Consider the following 9667-nt stretch of genomic DNA (forward strand, 5'->3'; position numbering starts at 1 on the left):
CTATTTTCCTTTCGGCAGGCCTGGTAGGTAGGGAATCAGGGAGAAGAGTTTGTGCCATTAGGGGCTCATTTCTGGCTCCCGCACTCCCAGCACAGGAGCCTGGGGTGCAGCCTAGCATATAGATATGGAAAGCAGAAAAAGCACTTGCACTTCAAGGCTAATTTACAAACAGAAGGAGACAGATAAATGATGGGTGCCAGCGCCATGGCTTCTAGCACGAGAGGCATTTCCCCCAGGTACCTTTGATGGTGATAGGAATTTCCTCCCAGAGAAAGCCCAGGCTGGGTTTGCACTATGCCAATGCAAAATGACAGCTGCACGTGGCTGCGTGGCTAGAAACTCAGCTGCCTTTAGCCATATTGATGAATCACAATGTTTGCTTCATGATGGACTTGCTTAACCAGGCAGAAATAACCTCAGGTACCCAGGAAAGCTTTGTTATGTTTGCCACTGGGACATGAGCTGCAGCCTGGAGAGCTGCTCCGCATGGCTCCATGTGCCTTCCCAGGAAGGCAAAACCCAAAGTGGCATTTTCTCTGTCCCCAGACTTGTGACTGAAGGGATAAATGGGAAAAATCAAGAACAATGACAGCTCAACAATGGCAGCAAATTGGGTTGACACTCTCTATGCTTCTCAATTAGTCTGTACAACTGCTAATTGGAATAGTTCCTTTCTGAGGCACAGTCAGCACAAATCTTAAAACCCGAGATGGTTTTTCTTTCTCTGCAAGCCATCTGTCATGCTAATGTATCTTATTGCTGAGAGTTGATGCTTGGTTTATCTTCCTTTAGCACCATTACCAAGAGCGAATGCTATGTCTCTCCTCCATGGATAATGGTCTCTGTACAGAAAAGAGCAGCTTTCCCCATAGCCCAAGATCTGTGTGCTGCAGAGGGGTTATTAATATTAAGGGAACTGGGTGCTCTCCTGCACCAGGAGCCTATACACCTCAGAGTTGCTCTGAAGATGAGTTACAAATGAGAGCCTCAACTGATGCTTCTCTTTCCTGGAGACTGATTTATCCTGATACCTATGACTGCATCTCAAAGTGCATTAAATGATTCATTCCCTTGAATAATGCAAGCAGATATTGAAGAGGTCTTCAGCTTCCTGAGATAGGCTCTTTTAATAACAAAACCCATTTTCATTTGTTTTCTCTTCAAAATAATAACAGGAAAACCCCAGGGGGATTCTTGGTCTCACGCATCCTCAGCTTCTAAGGAGCAGTTTGAGCGCTCTCCTCTCAGTGAGCCGCTGGTAGATGTGGGGGGATGCTCTCATCTGCCCTTGAACATGATGGACATTTTCTGTCCCATCTTCCCTCTTCCAGCCTTTGTCAGGTAACTGAATCAGGTCATTTCCCTTCATTCCCCCTGTCCCAGGCTGTCGGTGTTTAAGCAGGAGCATCTCACCATTAGCTGCCCAGTGTTGCAGCCTGGCTGATGCAAGGCAGCTTTTATTAGGGCAGTATTTACTGAGGGGTCAATACTGTCCACACTGAGGCATTCAGTTCTTATCAGCGAAAATCCATGTGTGATGTGTAGCTGTATCCCCGAGGTAGTTGCAGAGACCATGCAAATCAAATCTCAGCTGTCAGAAATCACACCAAAGAGGTGTTTATTGACACATCTCTTTTACCAGATTAAAAATTGCTCCATTACTAGGTGATAAAGTGCTTGTCCTGGAGCTATGGGCCTAGAGAAGGGCAGGGTATTCCTCATGTCAAACTCTTTCACCTTTGGGGCATTTGCTCCCATTCTGCTTTCCCATATCCAACAGTGCAAACATTGAGTATCTTCAATGTCTAAGCAAAGGCAGGGGTGTGATATTCTTGAATATCACAAAAGCAGCATTTCTCCAGAGCAGACAGTGCAGGTACACTGAAGCCTCCAGGAATTGCATGTGACAGCATCTGGCATCTGGAGCCTGACATCAGCGTGTCAGCCTGGGTTTGCTGCCAGACCGGTACTCAGAGCCACCGAGGGGTGGAAAACACAGTACAAAATCCATTATTCAGCCCCAAGATGCCCTCCATGGTGTTTGGGACAGAAGGGAAGATGTGCTGGAGATGGTGAGACCACACATGCAGTGGGTTATCAGGCTTGCAGGAAAGCTTTTACCTGGGTATTTGCATGTTTTTGCTTCTGAAAGCTTTGATTCCTCTTTTCTGGCCCTGCCAGCACAGCACTGGTGCTGCCCCTTCCCTCCTGCTCCTCTGTGCTGGTTTAAATGGCTCCTTTTCATCTGCACTTTCTGCTTCCCTTTTCCACACCCTTGTTTGGCTTTGTCTGCTCAGAGGTTGGAAGAGACCTTAAAACTCATCCAGTTCCAACCCCTGCCACGGGCAGGGACACCTTCCACTAGAGCAGCTTGCTCCAAGCTGCGTCCAACCTGGCCTTGAGATCCTACAGATGGGGATCACGCCGGCACCATCAGTGATCCAACCTTCACTTGGACTTGGACTTGGACTTTGCATTCTCAGCTGTGTTAATTCCTTTCCGCTCTCAAACAGTATTTTCCATCTGTATTTTTTTTTTAGCTGAGCCTACCCCGCCCTTTGATGATTTTCCTTAATATTAAAAGTATTTTTGCTCTGGCAAAGTCCTAATAGTTTATGGGAGCTACATCAGAACGAGCACTCTAAGCTCTGCTTTTACTCTTTGGAAAAGGAAAACACTTCGTGCGAAGCAGCACAATTTCCAGAGGACGGCATCACCGCTGTCTAGATGCTTTCTAGAGGAGCATCGCTCCTCTCCGGGGGGAGTTTCAGGGGCTTTTCAATAGCCTCAGTGCGCAGGAGCTAACAGCGGGGCTCGGTGTCACTGAGGAGCCTTTCCAGCATCGCTGGCGATGGAAAAGGCAGTTCGGGGATCCACTGCCAGCCTCCCCAGGCTGCTGTTTCACCAGAGGAGCAGGAGAGGGCGTGCGCAGCCAGCGGCGGGGCCGGACCCCGGGGAGCCCCTTTCTCCCAGGGAAGGGAGGAAGGTTGGGAAGTCTCTGTAACAGCACTCCAGCATCCCAAGGATGAGCAGTTCAGGCTGGAAACTGCTCCACACCCTCGTTCTGCAAGATTCTTAACTCAAAACCCCCAAACCACTCCCCTTCTCCCCCAAAATAACTCACCCAACAAAACCCCAAACCAAACAAAAACCACCCCCTCCCAAACCCGACAAACGGCTGAAAGTGTTCAGAAACCCACATTTCAGATCCTCTGGTTTTCAGCGTTTCAGTCTCCGGGATTAACAATGAATTTACAACCTGTCGTGTTTTTCATGAAGGACAAATGGGTGGGGATTCTCCTGTGGCTATTATTTAACGTATTTTGTTAGTCTTAATCCCTGCCTGGACCAAATGCAAGCACTGGAGCTGGAAATGTTCTTCACACCAGTGAAAGGCTCACACAGGCTGCTGCCTGGTGATGAGCCTTTCCCCTCTCGTCCCAGCTCTGAGTTGGGCACTTGGCATCCAGGTACCGTGATGCAGTTTGCAAGGGAGAAAACAAATGTAATGAATCTTTGGTGCTGAAAACCAGCATAAGCTGGGCAGGGAGCACAGGGATCATGCTGAAACCCTGCTTTGTCCACAGCACCCAGCTGCTGGTGAGCCCACATCAGTGAGATGCATTGAGCAGGGGCAGGCAGGAGACTGTGTGCCCTGAAACCAGAAGAAAGGCTGGTTTCATCCCAGTTTTTACTGTAGCTCTTGCACAGAACCTGTCTGGAGAAAGAAATCCTTTGTGATGTTAGGGGAGGGAGGCCCCAGTGGCTGTTCAGCGATGCTAGGTGCTGTCACACAGCACCATGATAACCACGCTACAGATGGCTCAGTGAGCGCTACCCATCACCATTTGGAGCTGCTGAGCTCCTGCAGCTGCGGATGTGAGCACACACAGAACCACCACTGTGGGACTGATCTCCTTGCTGTAGCTACTGGGGAACCATCCTGTCTTAAATATTTCAATCCATGCGGCTTCCCTCAGCCTTGTTATTGGCGATCCCTCACGTCCCTCCAGATGAGCACTTGAGCTGGCCTAGATCGGATGCTGGCTGCCAGGAGCGTGACCTGCTGCCGAGGCGGTCTGTGGGCTGGGGAGCTCTCTGCTTCCATTTGGATCATGAATATTTGATGCAATGTGCACTGCAGCTGGGATGCCGCAGAAGCCGCTGATCTTCCCAAGCCTGCTGCCGAGCCTCGCTGTGTGCCCCGGACATGCTGAGCAGCCCAAGAGCCTTAGGGCCAGCACTGCTGCAGTGCCAAAGCTGAGACCAGGAGCTTCTCTTTAACAGTTACAAGTTTGGTTGAATCCTGTCCTGCTCCAGCCTCCTCCACACCTCCAGGCCTTCTGTGAAGACCCCCATGTGAAGAGTCCTCTTGTATCCAATGTCTTCCGTGTTGTGACCCATGGTCTCTGGGGTTTTGAATAGGTGGTGCTTTGCTTCAATTTCATTGTGAATTGTGAAAATTGTTACTTTGGGAGTATGAAATAGGAACCATACTTCCTAAGGGCGTCTTACCTTCCACCCTTTCCGTGGGTTACCCCACTGATGGAGAGCCATTGCCCCTAGGTGAGATGTGAGGATGCCCTTCGACATGTACGAGTGCTATAAGCAGACAGAGAGGTGCCTGCTCCTTTGGAACCCTGGGGAAGAATTTGGAGATGCAGAATGAAATGGCTCCAAATGAAACAGGCTGGAAGAGCCGGTGATGGGAAAACCTCCCCAGCAACAAGCCCGCAATGTCCCAGGTTAGAGACCAGCCAGAAGGTCATACAGGACAGTTATAGGGTTGGCTGTTGGAAACATGAGTTGGATTAACGGCTTCACCTTCAAACATCCCAGTCTGAAGGTCTCTCAGCCTGAATAGGACAGTGAAAGACAAAGATACACATCATTTATGTGCCAATCTTTTAATTGATTTGCCTAAACAGGCCCTGACCATTCCAAGTTTTAATTGTTACTCTGAGCTAAATGAAACCTGTTTTATTTTCAAGCATCTTTCCTGACATCTTAAGAACCCAACCAAACAAAGCCCAAAGACCCTCAAGCAAATAGGACAGGTTGCCAGATCTATTTCCACAGTACTTTAAATTGCATTTTAATCTTCCTAACCTCTTGTTTCCTGTGCAGCTCCAGCACGGAGCAGGAAGACAGTTGTCCGTTGCAGGCTGGAAAAGGATGCTGTGCATGGAAAGGACAATTCTACCCCTAACACAATGAGAAATAACCAACTGAACATCCCAGCCGAATGGCATCACCTGGAACAAGGACAGACCTGGTTAAAGAGAGGAAATAGAGTTTCTTCCCACCCATTAATGACCCACTGCTGCCTATAGAGGAGGCACCGGTCAGATCCCATCTTTGGTGCAGCTTGGGCTGGGTTTGGTGCTGTGAAACCTTCCTTGCACACTGCTCTTCAGGAGCTTAAGCACCACCTTCCAATCTTCCTTCTTAAACAAAGCCAGCTGGACCTAATCCCATTTCCCCCACTTTTTATTACAAATGAAGCACCAGAAAAACAGGAAAATGGAGTAGAAATACCAATTTTTCCTAGCTCTCTTTTTTTCCTTCTGTCTGCTTCAATCTCCTCATTTTTTTGGTGGTGCTGGTCCCTAAGGCAGCCCTGACATCCGTCTTAGCGGCAGTTTCTATAAGCAGCTCCGGTTTCTGTTGCAGTGGTAACACACAGCCCCGCAATGGGGAGGGAGCATCTTGCGAAGAGGAGCTCAGTGCTCATCACCATGCAGCGTGAACCAAACATTAAACCTCCAGAAAACCACATTATTAATGATCTGTATGCATACTAAAGGCAACTCGTTTCCTCCAAAGTTCCCAAAGTACCAACGTGCCAATCAAGAACAGTTTCTCTTTTATAAATTGGGAAACTGAGACAGCCAAACTGAGATAGCCGCAGGCTGCAGTCCCACACAAGCGCTGGGTCACTGTGCAGGGTAGTACCTCTCAGCCCCATCAGAAGCTGCTCTGATTTGCCCCCCCCCCCCCCAAATCCAGTCTGGACCAGATGAAAGCCTGATTAACACATTTGCACATGCTTTAGGTACACACCAGGAGAGCAGCTAATGGCTTTGCCATTGTACTTCAACACCTCCCCTTGTGCAAGTGATTCCCACCTTGCTCAAGAGCCTTTGGAGAAGGATAATTGGTAGATTCGGCTTGGGAAAATGCAGATACACCAGAGCTGATGGCAGGGGGCAGGAAAGAAAAGCCCCCAGGAGTGTGGAGGTGGCGGCGTTATAATCTCAGGCTGTCATTGGTTTAATGTTATTAAATAACTTCTTAAAATAGCAGCCATAATTATTCCTATATGGAGCTCAATCTGGAGAGCTCTAAGCATTTTCTTTCACTCCTCTCTTGCTTCACTCTGCTTTCCTGCTCCCAAGCCAGTGGCTTGGGTCTCTGTGCCCATGGCAGAGGAGCAGTGGACCTGGCTGTCCGCAGCCAGGCATCAGCCCTAACCCAGTTTCACCAGACTCAGCTCCGTCAACATGGTTTTTGTTGCATTTTTAATTGTAGAAATGAATTTACATGAATAAAACACAGCTCAGTTGGGGATATGACCTACTTTCCGTGGGATGATAAACCAATAGTAGGTTTGCCTTTTGATTCCATTTGTTTCAGCTGTCCTAAGTCAAACAGAGTTGCTGAAGCAGATCGATAGGAAATCCACAATGCTTTTTTTCTGTAAATAATGGCATTCTGATTGAAGTGATGGGGAGCTGCTACATTTCCATGGTGAAGCCTCTAACCTTCAGATCAGTAGAACAGTTTTGGCAGTACATAATTTATGTGGAAATAAATAATTTGATGGGGATTTTATGTGTACATGTTCTGCACTAGAGAGACCTTCTCTGTTTATCTAAATTATGAATAATAATACTAAATAATATATAATCCTATTGTCCTGGACAAACATGGATCATTCCAAAGTTCATTAAGCACAGCAGGAGATGGGGATGCTCTCTCAAGAAACAGATCCTGTAATTCCTGCTAAAATAAATCACGGTTTGGTTTTCAAGCGTGAATAAGAGCTTTCACTCAGATATTTGAACTTGTCTAGTACGAAGCAAGGAAGCTTTCAAAGATGTATTATTTCCATGCAAGATGCTGGCTGGGCACTGCGCAGCCTTGGTAATTGCCAGGGATGCCTCACTTATCCCCTCACTTCAGCAGCCTTTGATGAGCTGAGTTGGAGACGAATTAAACCAGCATTAAGGCCCACACAGCACTCAGTTATGCTAAATCTAAATACCATAGATTTACTTATTAAATATAGAGAAATGAGCAGGGCCTGACCTGCGCTGACATGACAGCACGCTGAGACTTAAGGCACCACTGCTCCTTGGCGTGCGCATGACACTGACAGTGTCCCCTGGTTCAGAAAGATCCCCACGGAGGTGAAATCACCTCCAGAGCAGCTGAGTGACATTTCAGTACTTACTCAAATTAGCTGTTATTAATTAAATAACACCTTTCAGTGTTCTCAGCGGCTTTCCCCCTGAAGCTGCAGCAGGAAGCTGGTGCGCGTCAAGATGCCAGGCAGATGTGAGAACCTCGGGGTTAGATTTCCATGGACATGCACCTCATTAAAGGTGTTATCACTATAGGAAAATAAGAAATGTATGCTTATGTCTCTCTACCATCTCCTCTTTTGTGCCTTCCAGCTCCTCTATCACAGAAACCCACTACCAGGTGCTTTTAAACATCCCCACAAAGACAGACCTGGTTCAGCAGAGCTTCACTTCCCTTCATTTTGGCTCTGTTTTGAATCCTGCTGGGGTCTAAGAGATTTCAGCATCTGCCTACACACTTTGTTGATAGCAATGGAGAGCTGAATCTCAGGTCTGATTTGTCTATGTGCACATTTACAGGTGCTGGGTCTTAGCTGGGACTCGCAGTGACAGGGACCTTGCTCCAAAATGAGCAGTTTAAATGGAACCCAAACGTGCTGGCTCTCGCAGCCCTGTGGGCAAACTGAGCTGCATCACTGGGGATGGAGAGAGGAGTGGGGCTTGGGGATTTCTGGGGTGGTTTGATTAAAAATGTCAGACAGAGCCTGAAGAAAACCCCGGTACAAACTGCTCTGGGCTTGAAAACATCCAGGTAGAGCCAATGTGTTCCTCAAACACAGCCCTTGGGATAGGAGTCTGCAAACACAGAGGAGTGGGACTAAACTTTTGGTTGAAACACTGCTTTTGTGGGTTGCAAATTGTAATAATAATAATAATCATAATCATAATAATAGTAATAATAATAATAATAGTAATAAAGAATCTTTCCCCTACAAAGTTTCCTAGAAGACTGAATTGACCAGGCTCAGAGGAGATGTGAAAATGGAAGGGATGTTGGCACAGTGATGTATACACTTACCACAGCTGCTGCAGTAATGGGCACCAGGCTACAACACAGCAATGCTGACAGTGTCATCTCCTCTTCATCCATCTCTGTTTCCACTAGAATCATCTGTGACACAAGCCAGTGTGACGGGCTGGCTACAAGCCCTTCATGCCTCACCCGCAGGTACATGAGGGCACAACACATCGGTGTATTCAGCACCGCAGTGCCCATAACCAATATCAGTGTGAGGACCTGGGCACGTATTTTGCTAATCCTACACTTCGCAGCCATGTGAAGGGCCTGGTGATGGATAGTCCCACACTATCCAGAGCCACCTCTCCTTTCCTTTCAAGTGTTACATCTGGGGGTCTGGTTTGCAATTAAAGGTACACAGGGTAATCACTGCAGCCATCACCTACTCATAACTGCTGCAAACGAACATGTAAGGTATATAAAACCTTACATGAAGATAAAGCAAAGAGGCAGCTCTTCCCTTCCTGTAATCTTCTGTATCCATGGGAACAGCAATTTGATATCTACACAGCAATGACAGACAGAAACCCTGCAGTGCATGGAGGACAGGTCAGCCGAGGACCCTCACCATGGCAGGGCATGTGTGGTGGCACACACTGGGGTGCTGTAAACACCCTGCTCCCCATGCAAGGAGCCACATCTTTAATGTGTGCAGGGCGGCCATGGTGCGGCCTATTTGCAGAGAAAATGTAAAGACATAACGTGGTTCTTAGGGAGAAAGAGCTGGCAAAACAACCTGGCCCATGCAGCAAGGGATGTTGTAGCAGGGTGAAAGGGAACCCTAAAAGAGGCCCTAAAATCGGGCAAGAAAAGGGAGGAGGGAAAATGCTGTTTTTTCCAGTTAGGTTTGAATATCGGCCTTTTGTGGTGGGGAAAAAGAATTGGAAGTAAATAAATAAATCTCATAAGGAAGGAACAAGAAGAGAATAAATATCTCTCAGCTACTTCTCGTTAGTGCAAGAGTGTTTGCTTGGGTGAGTATTTTGCCTTCTCACACAGCATCCCCACCATGGGCATGCCAGTTCTGTGCAGCTAACAAGCAAGCAGCAGGTAGGAATAAGGCTGTTTAATTTCTTAGCACACCTTGAATAGCCCATGGGGCTCACTCACATTTGGGAAAATGAATACACAACTCTGACAAACAGTATTAATAATGCAGCACAAGGACTTGCAAGCAGAGCACTGTGTACAGGAAATCCCCAAACTGCACACACTGTTCCTGAGTCAGTTCTTTATACTGTGATACGTGGCTGAAACCCATCCTTACAAAATACCTTTGAGT

The sequence above is a fragment of the Lathamus discolor genome, chromosome 13 (genome assembly GCF_037157495.1).
Source record: "Lathamus discolor isolate bLatDis1 chromosome 13, bLatDis1.hap1, whole genome shotgun sequence".
NCBI classification, from domain to species: domain Eukaryota; kingdom Metazoa; phylum Chordata; class Aves; order Psittaciformes; family Psittacidae; genus Lathamus; species Lathamus discolor.